The sequence below is a fragment of the Ursus arctos genome, unplaced genomic scaffold (assembly GCF_023065955.2).
Source record: "Ursus arctos isolate Adak ecotype North America unplaced genomic scaffold, UrsArc2.0 scaffold_27, whole genome shotgun sequence".
NCBI lineage: Eukaryota > Metazoa > Chordata > Mammalia > Carnivora > Ursidae > Ursus > Ursus arctos.
The window spans coordinates 7960995-7982190 of record NW_026622952.1 but is presented as its reverse complement, the minus strand read 5'-3'; the positions used below and the strand labels follow the sequence as shown (position 1 = coordinate 7982190).

The 21196-nt window shown below is 42.0% G+C and overlaps 1 long non-coding RNA gene across 1 annotated transcript in view; it reads right to left on the bottom strand.

The window, feature by feature from the left end:
• Positions 1 to 7181: 7181 nt before the first annotated feature.
• The window catches only part of LOC130541909 (uncharacterized), a 59400-nt gene continuing 45385 nt past the window's right edge, over positions 7182 to 21196 (bottom strand). The window contains exons 3-5 of the long non-coding RNA XR_008956003.1: positions 12907 to 13042; positions 12344 to 12486; positions 7182 to 8663 (exon numbers count right to left, since the gene is read on the bottom strand). This is a non-coding gene — a long non-coding RNA (uncharacterized LOC130541909). The remainder of the gene's footprint in view (positions 8664 to 12343; positions 12487 to 12906; positions 13043 to 21196) is intronic.

The window sequence follows — 21196 nt, the reverse complement described above, 5'->3', positions numbered from 1 at the left end:
AGGGCCTCTTGGGGCCTATAGTGAGAATGTAGAGGAAGGGTATGCAGGTTGCATACGAGAAATTCATTCCCATATTCCTATCTCATCAAACACTTGGAGTCAATCTTCTACATTATGTTTCAACATCACTCAATATAGGCCATTTTTGAGTGAAAATTTCAGCCCAGCAATCAGGTAAACTAATTTCCTGAGCCACTTCTAACATTAGATTCATCATTTCTGCTACATTCACCTATATAATGAATTTGGTTTGATCCAGATTTATTTTCTGTCCTCCTTATTCTGACACCCTTAGAATTCATTCCCACATGTGTTCCATGCACTTTTATGCTGATATAAATTACCAGCATCTCACATTTATGATGGAGGATAAACAGGAATGGGGGCTGGGAGACTTGAGGATAGGCACCTTCACAAGGCACCTATTCTAGGTGAGGTTATTACTGGGTCTTCAACAAAGGGAAGAGCAGGCTTCTTCCTCTAACAGGGGAGGCTTAGAGAGACTTGGGATTTCAAACCTCAGTTTCAAACAAGTGAACCCAAGCAGAAACTGTGTGTGTCTGTGACTTCAGCTTACATTATGATTCTACAACATGACTAAATTCCAAGCGTAATATTCACCATGACTTGCCTTGTACATGGAAACAGATTCTTTTTGGCTCACTATGAAAACATCCTGGTTGTATGAACATCGGAGTTACAAATTTAAACTTATCATTGTCTATATGCGAGTTCTGCAGTGCAGTTAGAAGCGTCTATTCCATGTTACAGTTCTAATGGTTATTATTGTTGCTGCATTAGTCGAGTTCAGTAGTTACTTGGTCCTCAAGACCCTTAGTACAATAAGCATTTTATCGCAGTCAATCGTAGGTGACAATTTTATCATATTATCATTGCACACTATGGATTAGTAGTAACCCATCTGCCATCGGCAAGGAGTTTCAACATTGTGTTCAAAGCTAGTGGGGGATGGGGGGGAAAGCAGGCCCAGACACTTTTGATGGTCTTTTTCTTCTAAACACTTCCATTACCAATATTATACCAGCCGGTGTCCAATCAGGAAAGCAGATCACAGTAGGAATAGCAACAGAAAAAAATTTAATTAATTACACAAGTGTTGGAGGGCTGAGAAAGCAAAAAGAAAACATTGAGCTATCATGTTACTATTAACTAAAGAAAGCAGCTACCACAGCTAGGATTGGGGGACAAAAGGAAGAGGTTGAGGTTATCAGAACAGAAGCTTGAAGGCAGACCCTCAAGCAGCTGGGCTCATACCACTGAGGAGAGGGTATAATTGAATGCTGCTAGTCCCTCAGGAGCTCATAATAAGAAGCTAGGGCTCTGGAACCAGACCTCAGAAGAGGTTTGCTGCTACTGACCCTGCCCAGCTACTGGTGGTATCTCTGAAGGGTCACTCTAAGGCTGGATCTAGCCGTACTGAAAGGAGCTGAAGGACAGAACTAATTGCTGCCTCCGGAGGGAAATGATCTTGTTGAGCATTGCAGAGAGGTACAGAAGTAAATTAGAAAGCAAAATTACCTTCCAATCTCCTTCTAGAATTCCCTACTGCAGAACCTAACAGGAACACAGATGACAAAGAAGAAAGGTTGTTAGCAGAGTGATAACACTGCCATCACAGAGCAGAAACTGCAAGGGTGTACTTAGAAATCAAAGGCAGCAGCTTAATGACTAGTACAAATACATCTTCCTAAAACTGACACAAGAAAAATAGGAAAACTTATGTTCTGACCATTAAATAAATTTGAGCACAAGTCAAAAAAGTCTTCCTATAAAACAACCTACAAACCCAGATGACTTCATTGGCAGGTGCTACCAATTACTCAAGGAAAGAATAATTCCAATTATACACAACCTTTTCCTAACTCATTATATGAAGCTAGCATAACTTTTATATCAAACTCAACAAGGATAGTACAGAGTAAATTATATTTCTCTTTCATTCATGAACATAGATACAAAAATCCTCAACAAAATGCTAGTAAGATGAATCCAGCAACATATAAAAATGGATAATAAATCTTACAAAATTGGATTTATTGCAAAAATGCAAAGTTGATTACATGTTAGAAATCAATTAGTACAAACCAAGACAATAACATGTTAAAGAAAATATAATTCAAAAATCTCAATAGATGGATGAAAAAAGTACTTGATAAAATTTAATGTCCATTCATTCATAAATTCTTTTAAATACTTTGAGTGCTTAGAAATAGAAGTAATTTTCCTGGCATGATAAAGTTTATCCATTTAAAAAATTACAGACAATATAGTACCCAAGGGTTAAACTCTGAAAATTTTCCCTTTGAGATATGGACCAAATGGAAGATTTTTCTATAACCATTTCTTTTCAATACTGTATTAGAGGTGCCAGCCCATGCAATGAGGCAAAACAGAGAAATAAAAGGGTTACTGAAGGAAAAGAAGAAACAATACTGTCATTATACACAGATAGCATAATTGTGCACATTAAAAAATCTAGAACAATCTGCAGATTAATTCTTTGAATTAATAAGAAAATATCAAGTTTCTTGTATATATAATATATATAATTTGATTTCATATATATATATATATATATATATATATATATAATCAAGGTAAAAAATCAATGGTACAAACCACTCTGAAATCAGACAGTAGTTTCTTTTGGACTAACACTCCCACAGATAACATTTATAAAATACTTAAAAACCAACTATCTAAGGGTATAGAGGGCAACCAAAAGCATTTCGAAACTCGTGAAGAGTCAAACTTTGAAATAAGGAAATTGCCTTCAGTCTGTTTTTGCCTGAGGACACTCTATGGTCTATATAACATGAGACATCTAGATGTCAAACAGAAAGCTTCTGGCTTCCTGGCTCAAGGAGTCAGGAAATGGGCTTCCACAGCAGCTGAAAAATAAAATGAAACTTCTGGAAAAGAGTGGTGCATGAGGAGAGCCTCCAAATCTCCACATAATTCCACCTAAATCCTTGATCAACTCTTGAACTTCACATATATGGGGGAGAATCTCAGGAGATCAGTGGGAAACAACAGCTGCATGGCTGAAAAAACTGAGCCTGAGCAAGGATTTCAGCTGTTGCCTACTCCAGAAGAAACAGTTTGAAGTTTCAGCCCAGCCAAGTTAACTATTTGCTAGAAAAAAATAAAGATTCTTCAAAGGAAGATAAAGAATACACAGTCTGCACAACTTATCATTAACAATGTCCAGTGTACAATAAAAAATTACTAGACATTGGTGGGGAGAGGAATAAACAGAAGAATGTGACCTAAGTCAAGAAAAAAATGTTGTCTATATAAGCCAAATTCCACATGTCCCAGATGTTAGTAATATCAGGGAAAAAAAACTTAAAGAAATTATTATAAATGTGATCAAAGACTTTGGGGAGCTAACTTCATAATGAATAAGCAGATAGGACTCTCAGCAGAGAAATGACAACTATAGAAAAGGACCAAATAGAAATTTAGAATTAAAATTACAGTATCTAAAATGAAAAGATGACTAGATAGTCTTAACAGCATACTGGAGACAGTAGAAGATAGGTCCAACAAGCTTATTGATAAATCATTAGAAAGTATCAAATCTGAAGAAAAAAAAAGAAGAAAACATTTTGAGAAAGGAATAAAATCTCAATGACCAGCAGGAAAATATCAAGAAGTCTAACATTCATGTAATGAAACTCCCAGAAGGAGAGGAGAAAAAGACTGCAGAAGAATAAATATTTAAAGAAATATGGTGCAAACTCTCCAAAATTATGTGAAAAACATAAATCTACACATCTAATAAGGAGGTCAGCAAATCCTGTGAAGGATAATTCCTATGAAAACCACATGTAGGTGGAATTATAGAAACGATGTTGAAAACTAATGATAAATTGATAATCTTGAAAGCAAAGGGAAATGATATATTGCATACAGAGAACAAACAATAGGAATTATGGCTGAGTTGCTCATAAAAAAGCAATGTAAGCCAGAAGACCATGTAAAGACATCTTTAAGTGTTCAAAAGGAAAAAAAATAATCTTTCATCCCAGAACTCTACATCAAATGAAAATACCTTTCAAAACTGAAAACTAATGAAAAATTTTAGGACAAAGAAAACTGGAAGAATTAAACAGCAATGAACCTGAAGTATAAGAAATGCAAAAAGAAGTTCTTTAGACTGGAAGGAAATGATACCATATGGAAACTAGGATTTACGGGGAGAATAAAAACACCAAAAAAGGTTAATAGTGGATTAACATAACAGAGTATATTTTTGTTTCTTCAAAAATCCTTTTAAAAGTATATAACTATTTTTTTAATTATGACACTGTATTGTGGGATTCTTAACATATGCAGATATAATATATATAACGCATCAATAGCACAAAGGACTCAGGAGTGAGAATTAACATATACTCTTGCAAGACTCAAATTTTATTTGAAAGGATAAAATATTAACTCTAAAAATACTCCGATAAGTCGAGGATGCATATTTTAATCCTTACAGAAACCTTAAAGATACAAAAGAAAGAAAGGTGGGAAAGGGAGGCAAGGAAAAAGAAAGGGGGGAGGAGGAGGAGGAAAAAGAAAGGGGGGAGGAAGGCAGGCAAGAAGGAAGGAAGAAAAGACAGAAGAAAGGAACAAAGGAAGGAAGGGAGTCTTGGCTCTGATTTTCCCAAAAGCAGGAAGGAAAGGAAAAACACAGAAAGCAAAAGCAGGTGGGATAAATAGACAACAAATGGCAAATGGTGGAGCTAAATTAAACCATAGCAATAATTACATTAAATGTTAATTGACTAAACACTCCAATTAAAAGACAGGGATTGACAGACTGGACTTTAAAAGTAAGTTTCAACTATCTGCTGTGCATACGAGATGTGCTGTAAATCAAAAGACACAGATAGGTTGAAAGTAAGATGACAGAAAAAGATATACCATGTAGACACTAATCATAAGAAAGCTAGAGAGTCTATATTAATAACAGACAAAATGGATTTCAAGAGAAGTATTACCAGAAATAAAAAGTGACATTTCATAATGATTAAAAGATCAATTAATCAGTGAGAGATGACAATCATTAATCCCTATGCATTTAATAACAGAATTTTAAAGTACATGAAGCAAAAACTGACAAAATAAAGGAAGAAATAGATATATCCATGAAAATTGAAGGTTAACACCATTCTCTAAGTAACCACAGAACAACTGAACAAAATAATAAAAATATAAGAGATCTGAACAACACAATCAACCACCTTCATCTCATTATCATTTCTAGAACACTCCACCAGTGACAGAAAAAGATACACTTTTCCAAGGCCACATGGAACATTTACCAAGATAAACCATAAATCAAGTCTCAATATATTTCAAAAACTTGAAGGGGAATTTGTGTAGCAGCACACCTTCCAGTCCAGCACAAGCATGTGAATACATCATCACTGGATTATAATTTAATATAATAATTTTGGAGTCTATACGTATATATGGACATACATACACATACATACATACATGCTTATTTACAAATATGCATATATTTTTATGTGACAAAGCAAATGGAGCAAAATGTAAACAACTGATAAATCTGGTATAAAGTTATATGGGAGTTCCTTGTACCATCCTTACAACTTGTCTGTAATTTTAAAATTATAACAAAATTTTTTCAAAGTATCCCTGTACACCAGCAACAGGAAATGAAATATTTTAAAAGATACCGTTTATAGCAACGTATCTAAGAATAAGTCTTTATAGGGAGAATTATAAAACTTTGTCAAGAGACTTCGAAGAAGATCTAAATTGAGAGCAATACTGTATTCATTAACTGTAAGAGTCAATATTATAAATGTTTAAATAATCCCAAATTGTTTTATAGATTTGGTAATATTTAAATCAAACTTTCAACAAGATTTTTTTAGAACTTGACAAGTCAATTCAAAAATTTATACAAAAATGCAAAAAGACAAGATAGAGCAAAACACTTTAGATGAGGAAGAAAAGGCGGGAGGACCTGCTGTACCAGATAGTAAGACATCATAAATCTTTAGTAATTAAGGTTGTATGATGCCAATGCAGGGACAGACCTCCATGTATGGACGTTTGATATATGACAGCGATGTCCTTGTAGATCAATGAGAAATGAATGAATTTGCCAACAAATGACCAATAAGTGTATGAAAATACCCTCAACATCATTAGCCTCTGGGGAAATGTAAATTAAAATACAAGGCATCACAACATACACTAGGATGGTTAATAGTAGAAAGAATATACCAAGGGCTCACAAGGACGCGAGGCCACCAGAACCCTCGCAGGCTGATGGTATAAAAAGTGTAAAATGGTAAAACCACTTTGGAAAGCTGTTGGGTGGTTTCTTTAATCCATCCTGAATTATTCCTGTGGTTCCTGTGGTTTTTGTGTATAAAGCCGGTTGGTGATTTGACTTATAAAGTCAAAATTATACCTACTGTATGACCCAGCAATGCCATCCCTACATAATTTATCATATGCTTGGAAGCTTTGTTAATAATTGCCAGGGGCGCCTGGGTGGCTCAGTCAGTTGAGTGGCTGACACTTGATTTAGGCTCAGGTCGTGATCTTGGGGTCCTGGGATCGCACCCCGTGTTGGGCTCCAACACTCAGAGGGAAGTCTGCTTGATGATTCTCTCTCTCCCTCTCCCTCTGCCCCTTCCCCCACTCATGCTTTCTCTCTCTCTCAAATAAACAAATAAATCTTAAAAAAATAATAATGATTGCAGAAAACCGGAAACATTCCAAATGCCCATCAAGGGGAGAATGGATGAACTGTGATCTGTTTATACGCAGAACACCACTCAGCAGTAAAAAGGAACAAACTACTGGTAACACCCAACAACACAGGTGAATTGCAAAAGCGTTCTGCTAAGTAACTAAAAGAAACCAGGCAGAAAAGAGTATTTTCTGGATCATTCCATTTACCAAATATCTGGAAGAGACATCTATAGCGACAGAAAACAGATCAGTGATGGGGGAGGGGACCGAGTGCAAGGGGGCAACAAAGGACTTTGGGGGGTGATGAAAATGTTCTATGTCTCGATGGTGGTGGTGAACACGTGATGATATACAGTTGTCAAAAGTCGTCAAACTACACTCTAAAAGAATGAATTCTATTGAGGTGTAATGTAATTTACACCTCAATAAATCTGATTTTTTTTAACTTTAACTAAAGAAAAAAGCCACAATGAGATCGCCTTAAATACAGACCAGACTGGCAAAATACTAAGTCTGTTGATCCCAGTTTGGGCAAAGATGAGCCGCCACAGGAACGTCGCAGACTGGGTCGTGGGGAAGCAGGCTCTGTGGTGGAGCCCTGTGTGAGAAGTTCACAATAAAAGCACAGGAAGAAACAGGAAAAGGAAAGTTGCTAAGGCACAGGCCTGACAAAGCCCTGATGGGGCGCTCCAGAGTGACGGTGGCTCATCAGAGTGGTCCCACGGTGATCCGGAATGGCCCCCTTTATTGTCCCACCCCCAGCCACAGCCCTCGGATCCAGGCTGTCCCCGGAAGGGCAGGTCCCAGGACAGAGACAGCTCTGCGGTGGAGACAGGCCCTGCAGGAGCTGAGCTGGTCCGCAAGTCTCGCTGGAGGAAGGGTCCACGCAGGGCACCTTCGGGTTTGCCATGGGAACGAGCACACTCTACTGAAGGTGTTGTGACTTAACACAACCATTCTGGACACCCGTTTGATCACGCAGACAATACGCATGCCCGATGACCCAGCATCCTGTCCACAGTACGTAGCCTCGTGAAACGCATTCCCTGCGTCCTGAGATAAACGCTCATCACGGCACTGCTTGTAACAGCCCCAAACTGAAGACGACTCCAAAATCCATTTTGTAAATTACAGTATATTCATAGAGTGAAGTCATCAATCAATTTTATATCAATATATACATACAAAACGCATACAGCATATATATCGCCGAAAATGAACAAGATACAGCCGCAAGAGTCACAAGGGTAAGTCTCATGGACACAACGTTGAGCAAAAAAGAAGACACAAAGAATATCTCCAGTATGATTTCCTTCATACAAAGATTTCGAATTGGCAAAGCTACACCCTATGGTTTGGGAATGAATATGTAAATTATAGATCTGGCCAGTAACATAGTGAAATGGGTTTCACAGAGGTCGGGATAACAGTCACTCACTCTGGAGGGAGAGGGGGGTGCTCTGATTAGAATAGCACGCTAGGGAAAGTTACCAAAGTTTTACCATCCATGCATGTTCACTTTATAATTATTAATCAAGCTCCACGTGTACCTTTGAGGTACTTTTCTTTGTGCGTGCTATATTTCACAACAAAAAGAAGGGAAAATGGGACGTACGTAATGGTTAAAGGAAATAAGCAAGTGTGGTCTAAAAAGGAAAGGCTTTAGGGGTCATATAATGGTTATCGATCATCTAAAGAGCCGCCCCACGGGGCCCAGCTAGGACGTTTGGGAGAAAGAATTTTCTAATGATTCAAGCACTTGCAATGGGCTTCCGGGCTCAGCTGCTCCTGGGCCTGTGCCGTCCAAGGCCGGGGATGAGTGGCCTGGGACAGAGGGCAGGCCAGGTGATCTCAACCTGTCTTCCGGCTCTGAGGTCTCAGGGACAAAGGAAGCAGGGGGGCGAAGGCTGATGGGAGCCAGGAATAAAAGAACAAAGAATGAAAGAGCACATGTTAATTTGTAAAGCAAATGTCAGTTCATGGATCCTTGCCGTGGGAGCTAATTTACCCTGCCATGTCTCCTTGGAAGGGCCTGCTGCTTGTACATGGGCAGAGCCCAGTGTTTAGCTGACCCTGTTCTGCTGGTGGACCTGTGCGCTCTCAGTCCCCAGGAGACTTGCGGTCTCTCTCAGGAGAACAGCACTGGGGATGCCCGAGAAGGTTCCAGCTCCCCTGAGGCCATCTGAGACGGCACAAGGGCTTATCTTCGGGATCCATTCCCAGGTTGATCACCACCCAGAAAAATGAAGAGCCTAGAGACGCCAGGCCAGGAATACCAATAATGCTGCTATTGGTAATGCTGACAAGCCCTGGCCATGTGTTCTGCATACATTTTCTCATTTCCGTAATCAAGCTCTGTGTATGCCTTCCACCCATACTGCCATAGTCACCATGACTCAGAAGATTAACCCGCCCCTGTGTGCCACAATGACCAGGACCGGTCTGGCAGAAGGTGAACACACTTCAGTTCAGACCACATTTAGGGTACAGGTGGGGGGAAGGGTCGTTATTTCTGGTCGTTATTCCAAGAGGGGCAGCCTGCTGTCTCTCACTGCCTAGCTCTCTCACTTCCTTGGGTGCTGCCTCCCTTGCTTGCCTGTTATAACCTTCCCCACTGTCCGCCGTAGAATAACTAACATTAGTACAGCATGTCCTGTGGGCGAGATACGGAACCTAGCTTCTCCTATGCATTCCATTTATTCATCGTAACACTGTTTTACTGATGAGCAAACCAAATCTCAGGGCAGTTAAGTAACCTCTGCAGCGTCACACACCTCATATCCCCAATGCTTTATGATATACTGCCTTCCCCTCCAACCTCCCACTTCTGCCCCAAGCCCTTCCTACTGGACAAACTGACCTCCCGTTTTCTCCAGCAAAGGCCCACCTTTCCTTCTAGGTCAAGTTCTTCCTTGTCTTGCCTATTAACTGGCATCACCCCACCTGACTTCCTGAATAAAACTAAGGCATGTTCTCCATCCTGCCCCCTAACAAATACTTGTTACCAGTTGCAAAATGTAATTCTTGCCATCTCTCTATGCCCTTTTCTGCTTCATTGCTGTGAAACCCTGGAGAGACCGCGAGTCTCTTTTCCACAAAGGCCCATTCTCTATTTGCTCAGGGAGCATCAGACAGAGCATGGGGGCTACAGGTGTGCGGAGCCCATAGTGGTCACAGAGAAGCAACCCATAAAACCTCCACGAGTCCAAGGGCGTGGGAGAAAACTATTTTCCAGAGTGCGCATGTGCAGAGTTACAGCTGCCAGGGACCCGCTGGGTGTGCGAGGAAGGGTCCTGGGTCCCTTGAGCCAACTCTCAGCTCTGCGTGGCGGGCTCTCTCCAGTGGGGAACCTAAGCCGCCCTCATTCCCCGGCTCCCCACCCAAACCACAGGTTCGCCCGCGTGGAGACTGCCATAGCCCCGATCTGGCCCTGAATCACGCGTGACTCACTTGTCAGCCGATTTCTCCGCAGAAAGCTCTTAGCAGTTAATTTCTGGTTAATTTATTATCCTTCAGCTTAGCCCTACAGCGCCATTAGCCAGGAGCCTGACACGACTGAGTGAAATATTGTCTAATTTATTATCTTATTACTCCTCTGGAACAGGATCAATTAATTACCCATTAAAGTATTTCAGCTGCGGAGATTTATTAGGGGCCCTCTGCATTTTAACAGATGATTAGTTATACATGTTTGTTTGCTTGAAGAGCAGAGACTAGCAAATGAATAGAGGCGATGGAGGAGAGAGAGGGGAGAGGGAGCCCGTGCAGCAGGAGGAGGCTAATGGATCGCCCCTGACTCCGTGAAAATGGAGCAGTCAATGACAAGAATTATCGACTCATTCACTTGCGGTTTTGAGATAACCATATGTACAGCGGAAGGGGAGGAGGGGGAGAAAAACCCTCACTCAACTGCTTTTTCCATTCAATAAATTCGCTTCAGAATATATTGGATTGGGGTTTGATGGCTATTTCGTGTTTTGCAGAGTGCTGACACTGGTATGATTCAGTAATTATTGTTTCTTTTAAGTTATTGCTGTAATTTTGCTCTCTAAGATCCCAATCAATTTCTGCCTCTCAAGGGCACGCTTGAAAAGCGATATTTGAAAACAGCCCTCTGATAGATTGTGCTGCTAGACAGTGGCTGAGACAAATAGCCTAATCTGGCACAAATTAGCTTGGCTTCCACAGATACTTTCATACGGCGATGTAAATTATATTGTCAGGCCCAGTCACTTTCCTGCTTAGAGTGCAGCTAACAAGGAACCATGGAGACATTACTGGTGCTGCCTGCACTCCCAGCGCTGCGGCAAAGCCATTTGTAAGGGGAGGGAGAGAGGAAGGGGGAGAGAGAGACACTTGGGGTAACAAAAGCCAGGTAGTCAAGCAGAAGTGAGCTAGAACAAGGAGGAAGCCCCAGTCCTCTTGAGCAGGACACAACGGAAGGAAACCACTGGAAGGGGAGGCTCCCGAGCGCGAGTTGGGCGGGTCCACTCCGTGGGAGACGGAGGGAGGGAGGGAAAAGCTCCGTCTGGAGGGCTGCAAGCAGGAGAGGCAGGGCTCTGTCGGGAAGCCGCACGGAGAGGAGCAGACCCGAACCCCATCCTCCTCTGCGCCTGCAGAAATGGTTTGCGCTGGCCTGGGCTGGGGGCGGGCCGGGGAGCTGGGCTGAGCAGAGCCAGAGAGGAAAGTGCTGAGCTGACAGGCGGGTGCGCGCCTGGCTGCATGGGCCACCCTGGGAGCGCTTGGAAGGCAGGAGGAGCTGACCAGCTCTGACCAGCTCTGACCAGCTCTCCCCACCAAGGGGTAGGGGCGAGCCCGGGCCCCATGAGCTCTCAATGGGGCTCCGTCCTCGGCATCCTGGGGGAGGTGGGAGTTTGCTCGGCTGGCAAAGAAGCCTGCCTCCAAGGTGCCCATCGTTTGCCAGCCTGGGAAGCATCCTGACCCCTTGTCTTCTCTGCCTCCAGAATCGGGCTCCACTCACGTTAGTCACCACACACCCATGCTCCTCATCACTGGCCCTCACCCCAGTAAATCCATGCCCTTCACCACCCTCACCAGTCAGCTCCTCCTCCTTCCCTTTCGCTCCCTCTCCCCTCTGGTGCCCTGTCTTCTTGCACCAGGAAGAGCCCCACTTCTCCAGGCCTCTGTGGACCCTGGGAATTCTACCACAAAGCCTGCTCCTGGCAGGGCAGTGGAAGGCTGGAATGCCTCCTGCATTCATTTGGCCTCTGTGGAATCGAATTCCACGTTTTGGGGGGCTCACCTTGTACGCTGGAATAGAAGCAGGCCCGGCCCTAAGGGCAGTAGCCACCACTCACCTAACTAGCCCTGAGAGGACCCCTCTGGAGCAGGTCATGGGTAGCCTCATGAGTTTAAGGAGAGGAAGGCTCTGGAGGGGGTGGAGGGCCTGACCAGGCTGGTCCCAGAGCCTAGGCAGACATCGGGGAGTGTAGGAACACCACGGTCACCTGCCACGCACAGGCCTCAACCTGGACTGGTTGCAGGGGAGCCCCCGGATGGAGCTGATCAGCAGGTTTGGATGTTTGGAGAGCACTGCGCCCCCCCCCCCATCCTCCCAGTTCCATACCTGCGCTGACATCACCGTCAGAGGCCCTCCTTCCTTGGCAAGGGACTGATCATACATTTCTCAGAGACAGCAATGAGGAGGTCACGTCACTGAACGTCTTCTGAGGGAAAACAGTTTCCCACACATGTCCTGGGCCTCTTCGTCTGGTAATGACCCAAAAACATTTGCTGCTTTAATGAAAGTGTTTGTTCTGAGTTTCATTTCCTCTTACCTGCCTGTCCATTGCCCCCATGGCCGTTTGCTACTTCTGAACTGCCCTCAGCCACACCTTCTCCCGTCCCTGCTTAGAACTGACTTATCTCTCGGGGACTCCAGGAGGGAGCTGCTATCACTGTTGGGTTTGCTTGGAAAATGAGAGTCACGTGCCTTGGTGACAAAAATGACATAAGCAAGAATGATGTTGACTGTTCATCCAACCTGATAAAAGTGCTGTTGGCAGGCAGACAGCAGGCACTTTTGTTTCTTTAACCCTACTGTGTGAGATGACTGTCTACATTCATTTGTAAAAACAGCATCCAAATGCATGCCAGCTCCAGCACAACAGAAGTCTACTCCCCACTTACACCAGGTCAGAACAGCATGGCTCACAAGCGGGTCGCTCGTCCAAGCGGTGACTGGGGGCCCAGCCTCCTTCCATCTCCTGGCTTTCATCTTCACCGCGTGGCTCGCGAGCTCCTTGTGCTGTGTTCTGCATCAAGTCTGGAAGGGAAAGAACATGCAGGTTTGCCCGTGGGAAGTTTCTTATGGGCCAGGCCTGGAAGTAGCCTGGGTCGCTTCCACTCGCATTGGATCTGTAGAATTATTTATAGACGGTATTTATAAATGGACAATTTTTTTAAAAGTAAGCTCAACCCCCAACATGGGGCTTGAACTCACAACTCTGAGGTCTAGAGTCACATGCTGAGCCAGCCAGATGGACTTCTAGATGGACTATAGATGGACTTCTAGATACCACAGCTTGGCCCTCGCTGGGCAAGAAATCCTCTGTGCTATCAGAAGAACTAAGAATCTCTGATGGACAGCTGGTCATCTCGGCCACACCATCTAAGCAGTGTTATCCTCATTTTACACAGGAGAAAACTGAGTTTAATGTCAGAGCTGGAATTTAAATGCAGGTGTGTCTTACACCAAAGCCTATGTTATTCCCCTCCACCAGATTAAACCATACAGGGAGAGAAAAGAAAATCAGCACATAAACTTCCAAGAAAATAGTCCATCATCTTCTCTAAGACTCAAGTTGGAGAACTGGTTTTAGAATACCTAGTTCTGAGTGCTCTTAAAGTCTGACATGTGGACCCTGAGCCACACTGGACCCGGAACTCAGGAAGCAGAAGCTACATGCATCTTCTTTACGAGCAGTGACAGAGATTACTACCCAATTTGGAAATAATGACACTGAGACTCAGAGAGGCTAAGCGATTTACTTAAAGTCACACAGCGAAGTGGGCCGCTGGCGGTACTACAATCGAGTCTTCTCACTTCGAGTCAAGGGCACAATCCTCAGCTCTCCACCCCTCCCACCTCATTGGGGTTTTTCACACCTGAGCTGGAAATGAAATCGGAGATCGACATACTCTCCATGCAGAAAGACTGCTTAGAGCACCTCTTAACTCTTACCTGAATCTAGAAATATGCGTCTTTTGCGGACCTTGCTCTCCCTATTCCTAAATTTGAAAAAATTGAAGACCCCACCAATATGGAGGTCAAAAGAGTCTCCATCAATTCACAGGGGAGAAGGACAAAACTCCTCAAAGGCAAAGACTACATTTTTTTTTTATATCCTCAAGACTTCATATAGTACCTGAAAATCTCAGGGCCGTGCAATAAACATCTATGAGACAGGTGCATGTATGAACGAGTAAATGAATGCATTCCCCATTTTCCCAGCAAGAACGAGGAATCAAGATGAGTTTCAGACAGAAAGGGGAAAAAGAAGAAAGTCTCTCCTATTTCTCTCTCGGTTTTTGAGCCATAACTTATTGTATTATCTTCATCATGTTTTTTCTAGTAATTCTAATGCATATTCTTAACTTTTTACAATCTGTGTAGAATTCACATTGTATCTTTTCATGCAAAATGTAAAAACTTTGCCACTGGATAGGTCAGTTTACCATCTCTCCCCATCTTTTCTGCCATGGTTGATGGCCCTAGTTATGACATCTGTACATGTTATAAAGCCCGAGAGACAATGTTAGAACGTGTGCTTTAAATGTCATGTGTATTTTAGAGAAATTAAGAAATTAAATATAGTATTTTTTTTATTTACTCCAGATATTTACCATTTTTTTGATGTTCTTCACTCCTTCCTGAAGATCTGCTTTTCCGGGGCGCCTGGGTGGCTCAGTCAGTTAAGTGTCTGCCTTCTGCTCAGGTCATGATCCCGGGGTCCTGAGATCCAGCCTCACATCGGGGCTCCCTGCTCCGTGGGGAGTCTGCCCCTCCCTCTGCCTCTGCCTCTCCCCCAGCTCTCTCCCTCTCTCTCCCTCTCTCACGCGCTCACTCAAATAAATAAATAAAATCTTTAAAAAAAAAAAAAAGATCTGCTTTTCCATTTGGTATCATCTCGTTTCAATCTAAAGAACTTCCTCCAGCATTTGTTGTCATGCGGTCAGCCGGCAGTGAACTCACTTGGCCTTCTTTTAGCTAAAAATGTCTTTATTTTGCTTTGTTCTTAGAAAATATTTTCACTGGGTATAAATTTTGGATAGACAGAGGGTTTTTTTTTTTTTTAATCACTTTAAAGATGGCCTTCCCTGATTTTCTTGCTTCTGTCAACTCATTGTCTTCCTATATATAAAGCATCTTTTTGGGGCCCCTGGGTGGCTCATTCGGTTAAGCAACCTACCCTTGATTTCAGCTCTGGTCATGATCTCAGGGTCATGAGATCGAGCTCCAAGTCCAGCCCCACATCAGGCTCTGCGCTTAGCCGAGCCTGCTTCTCTCCCTCTCCCTCTGGCCCTCCCTGCGTGTGCTCTCTCTCTAATAAAAAAATCTTTAAATAAACAAGTAAAACATCCTTTTGCTCTAACTGCTTCAAGATTTTCCCTTTCTCCTCTGGTTTTTCAAGGCATGATTTTCTCCACATTTGCCCTATTTGGACTCTGCTGAGTTGTTGGGTTCTTTTTATGAAGTAGGCTCACGACCCTGCGATCAAGACCTGAGCCAAAAGCAAGAGCCGGTTGCTTCACTGAATGAGCCACCCAGGCGCCCCTGCTGATATTCTTGAATCTGTAAATTTGTCTTTCATCACATTTGGGAACTATTATTTCATTATGTCTTCACATTATTTCTTCCTATTCTTTTTGTTTGTTCTTTTTCCTTTCCTTTTGTTCTTAAAAATATATCATTTATATTGATTTACCTTCAAGTTCACGGACTACTTCTCCATCATCTCTTCTGCTTTTAAGTCCATCCAGTGATTTTGTTACTTTAAATATTTTTTTTTCAACTTCTGTTTGGTCCTTTTTAACAGCTCCTATTTCTTCTTTATATATTTTTTCATCTGTCTCAGGCGTATTTTCTCATACGTTAATGAGTATAGTAATAATAACTAATTTAAAATCCTTTCTCCACTAATTCCAACATTTGGGTCACACAGGGATCAGTCTTCACTGATTGTGCTTTCTCTTAAAAACAAGTCATGTTTTTCTAGCTCTTTCTGTACTGGGTAGCTGTGGGTTATGTTCGGGACAGGGTGAATGTTGTGTTGTGGGTACTCTGAATTCTGTTACATTCTGCTGAAGAGTGCGAAGTTGCTACTTTGGCAGTTGTTGTCATAACAACAATTCAGGCAATTAGATTGGCTGCGCTGAAATTGTCAGTTCTGTCTCTTGGGTGGCAGCTTCAATCTCGGTCCTGTTCTTCTATTTTTCGCTGAGCTGCTTGGATTCTACCCCACACGTGCTGGAACCTGAGATTTGGGTACAGTTCATATTTAGCAGTCACAGTTGCCCAAAAGTCTGTCATCTGGTTCTTCAGGCCAGGAAGATTGCAGGTTTCCTAGAGGAGTCTTAGCTGCCCTATGGGGGATGGATTGCAGCTAAAGGCCATAATAAATGGGAAACTTACCCCACACTAGCCCCTTCTCCCAGGTGTCAACTGTGCCTTCAGGTGGATGCTTCTTGAATTTTGTCTAGAGCTTGCAGTTATTGTCTGTTGGGAGGGGGTTCATCTGATAGGTGCCTACTTGACCACACCAGAAGTAGAACCCTCCCAGTGTATTTTGAGAGGGGGGAAAAGGCCAGCTGTTCTGATAAGATGACCCCTTGTAGTTCTTTGTCTTACTGCATGTCATAAAACTTTCCCAAACTTTCGAAGGTGAAAGAGGTGTGCTTGTCATGGGGGTGTGAAAGGAACAGAATGCAACTAAAATATCAGACATGACTGGATCTTTAACATGTATCACTACATGTGTCTTTCACATGTCAACAAGCATTTACTGGGCGTCTGCTGTGTGCCAAACAGGGAAATTTCAACCAAGGTTCTTAATGGGTAGGGCACATCAAAGCTCTTCCAACCTTGATTAATATGAATATATAGGTTTTCCTGTATCATGTGTGGCATAATTAACAATAACAGTTACTATTCTAAGTGTCAAAGGTGTACCATGCACTGGTTCTAACCATCACAAGAATCCTGCATCTTTGTCATCTCTATTTTATATGAGAAGTGCTGTGAGGTGGAAAACGGTCGGGTGTCAGAGTTGGATAAGTCTGGGTTTCGATCTTCACTTTGACACTAACCAGATGACCACAGCCTGAGGCCAATTGCTTAACATCTGCAAGCCTCAGTTAACTTACCTGTAAACTGAGCATTCAAAGTTGTCGTAACCATAAGAAATAGCAGGAATAGAACACCTAATATGGAATCTGGCTCATCTAGCTACCCTTTTTTTTACAGACAAGAATACTTAAGATTAGGAAGTTTAAATAACTTTCTCTGTGAGGAAGTTATCTTGCTCTGTAACAGGAAACTACCTTGCCACCTAATAAGTGTCATAACTAGGTTTCAACCTCATGTCTGTGCACTTCCTTGATAGCTGGTTGCATTATCTCCAGAATAACCACCAATTATTGAAGACCTAGTATGTCCAAGAACTACATTAGGTGCTTAACATACAGAGAGATAGACTTGAAACTAACCAAAAGATTAAAAAAAAAAAAGACCTTCAGACCTGGTCACTTTTTCCCCTTTTGGAATCATCAGAATTATTAGATCTTTAAGATATCTCTTACTAACCCAGAGTTAAGGTCTTCCCTTGGAAGAAGCACCTTCCCTTGTTGGAGTTGCTGTCTACCCCAAAATGCTAGAGAAAGACACACTGGCTATTCTACTAGAGAGGCAGAGGTCCTATAAATAGCCACTTGGTACCCCCTTTATTCAAGAATACATTTAAATGGCTCAGAAGCATGGGGAGAGAATGAAGTTTGGACAGAAAAATATTTAAGGACACCTCAAGCCAATGACACAGTCAACAGCCTTCTCCTTTCTGTGCATAGGAGAGTCAAGCTGGGTATTATTTACTCATTTTATATCTTGCATTTCAAACAAATTCTGAGCTACAGTAAAATTTCCTTTGTCAAGCCATCATCAGTGGGTTCAAGATTCTTGATGAGTATATACAGACCTTCCACACCCACATAGTTATTTAAAGTGATCACTGAATTCACTTTAATTATCCAGTGGGTTGGCCAGATTCCATTTCTCTCCTATATAGCATAACATATTTTATTGTTTCTGTTCATTATCCCACATTGTTGACTTCCAGGTTGGTGTTAAATCTTAATCACATTGTCAGACCTACTGGTATATCTATTCATGCATTTATCTGTTCAAAAAATAATTCTCAAATGCCTGCCTGTGTCAGACACAGAAACAAGAGATATGCACAGTTGTGTTTCATGATCTCTCTCACAGCCCGATACAGTGGACACACTCTGGTCCTGAAACCAGAGATCCGGACTCAAGCTCTGTCTCCTTTATTCACCAAATTAAAGACCTCAGTTAAGTCAATTAACTTCACAGACTCTCAATTTGCCCATCTGTAAAGTGGGAATAATTTGCCTGACATCTCTAACTAACAGGGTCTTGTGAGGTTCAAATAAAATTATACGAACAAAAGCATTAAAATTATAAAATCGTATATAAATATAAGCTATCATTCGAATTAAATATTACATATTATGTATATTTATTGCTCTATGTTTTCTTCACTATATGCTCCTAATAATTTTCATGAGCAGAACTATTACTATTATTATAATAGGTAAACACTACATCATTATACGAAGAAAGGCTTTGCATAGAGCAGTAGAGGGTGAGGGAATTTTTCGAAGATAGTATATTTTTTGCCAAATGCTTAAGTTTGCTTTTGTCATCAAATAAAGAAGGCAGCCCAGCCTTCTTGGGGCTTACAAGATAGTCACAAGGACAGATACTGGCCATTTAATTATTGGTTTGATTAGTGTTAGTAAAAAAGAATTAATAGGTGCCATAGGAGCACAGAATAAGGAGAGGGCCCCAGTAAGAAAATAATCCCAAAGCTGAGCTCTGGGAGAGAAGGAGTAGTTAACCAAGCAGGGAGGGAAGTAGAAGGAGTGCTCCCACAAGACAGCATTTGTGTGAAAGACCAGAATCAAAGGATAGCATCGCCAATTTTAAAATAATGTCGAGATAAGGGTGCCTGGGTGGTTCAGTTGGTCAGGTGCCCAACTCTTGGTTTCCGCTTGGGTCATGATCTTGGGGTCACAGGATGGGGCTCTGCACTTGGTGGGGAGTCTGCTCGGGATTCTCTTCCTCTCCCTCTGGTCCTCCCCCCACTCGTGTGCTTTCTCTATCTCTCTTTCACTAAAATAAATAAATCCTTTAAAAAAAAGTGTCAAAACAAACCCCATATATCAGGCCTGGAGAGAACCAAGATCAGAGAGGCATGAGATCGGCCTGGTGACTCAGACAGAGGTCACATCAGGCAGGGTCTTCTAGAGCCCATTACAAATTCGGGTTCATGAAAAGCCACTGGAGGATTTTAAGCAGGAGTGATATTATCATATTTTCATTTTTATAAAGCAACTTTGACAACGGAATGGGAAAGTGATCGGAAGGGTCAGGAGGAAGTAGAGGAAGGCCAGTGAAGAGCCTACTGCGATGATCCAAGGAAGAGATAATGGGGCCTTGACTAAGCTGGTGGCAGTGGAGTAGAGAAGTGTCTAGATCTAAAATACGTAAGAGATATAAATGGCTGGAGTTCAAGAAATACTGATGTGTAGCAGTGAGAAAAAGAACTAGAGACTGATTCCAGGTTTCTGGTTTGAGCAATTGGGTATGACAATGATACTCGCCCAGAGAGGTAACTGAAGAAGCAGGGTGGAAGGGAAGGATAATGAAGCGGTTTGGGAAATATTCAGTTTGAGGTGCCTCAACTTTAGAGACTGTCTTCATTCTGGGGAGCTAGGGGGTGAAGGGAATGTACAAAGAACCTTGATCTGACTAGTCAGTTGGATAAAGTTTGTCCTTGTTCCTTAGGTCGTTTTAATAAATTTGCTTAATTTCTTAGATCTTGGATACTAATCTTTTATCTGTAGTGTCATTTGCAAATATCTTCACCCATTCCATGGGCTGCCTCTTAGTTTTTTTGACTGTTTTCTTGGCTGTGCAGAAGCTTTTTATCTTGATGAAGTCCCACAAGTTCATTTTTTCTTTTGTTTCTCTTGCCTTTGGAGATGTGTCATGAAAAAAGTTGCTGTGGCTGATGTCAAAGAGGTTGCAGCCTATGTTCTCTAGGATTTTGATGGATTCCTGTCTCACATCGAGGTCTTTCATCCATTTGGAGTTTATCTTTGTGTAAGGTGTGAGAGAGTGTTCAAGTTTCATTCTTTTGCAGGTAGCTGTCCAATGTTCCCAGCACCATTTATTGAAGAGACTGTCTTTTTTCCACCGGATGTTTTTTCCTGCTTTATCAAAGATTAGTTGCCCAAAGAGCCGAGGGTCCATTTCTGGGTTCTCTGTTCTGTTCCATTGGTCTATGTATCTGTTTTTGTGCCAGTACCATGCTGTCTTTGTGATCACAGCTTTGTAGTATAGCTTGAAATCCGGCATTGTGATGCCCCCAGCTTTGTTTTTCCTTTTCAACAATTCCTTGGCGATTCGGGGGCCTTTCTGGTTCCACACAAATTTAAGGGCTGTTTGTTCCAGTTCTTTGAAAAATGTCATTGGCATTTTGATCGCGATGGCTTTGAAAGTGTAGATTGCTCTGGGTAGCACAGACATTTTAACTATGTTTATTCTTCCGATCCATGAGCATGGAATATTTTTCCATCTTTTTGTGTCTTCAATGTCTTTCAGGAGTGATTTGTAGTTTCTAGAATATAGATCCTTTACGTCTGTGGTTAAGTTAATTCCGAGATAACGTATGATTTTTGGTGCTATTGTAAATGGAATGGATTCCCTAATTTTTCTTTCTTCAGTCCATTGTTCGTGTATAGAAATGCAACTGATTTCTGAGCATTGATTTTGTATCCCGCCACATTACTGAATTGCTCTATACGTTCTAGTAGTTTGGGGATGGAGTCTTTTGGGTTTTCCATATAGAGTATCATGTCATCTGCGAAGAGAGACAGTTTGACTTCCTCTTTGCAGATTTGGATACCTTTTATCCCTTTTTGTTGTCTGATTGCTGTTCCAAGGACTTCTAGTACTATGTTGAATAAAATGGCAAAGAACTTCTCAAACTCAATACATGTGAAACAAATAATCAAATCAAAAAATGAGCAGAAGATATGAACACTTTTCCAATGAAGACATACAAATGGCTAACAGACACATGAAAAAATGTTCAAAATCATTAGCCATCAGGGA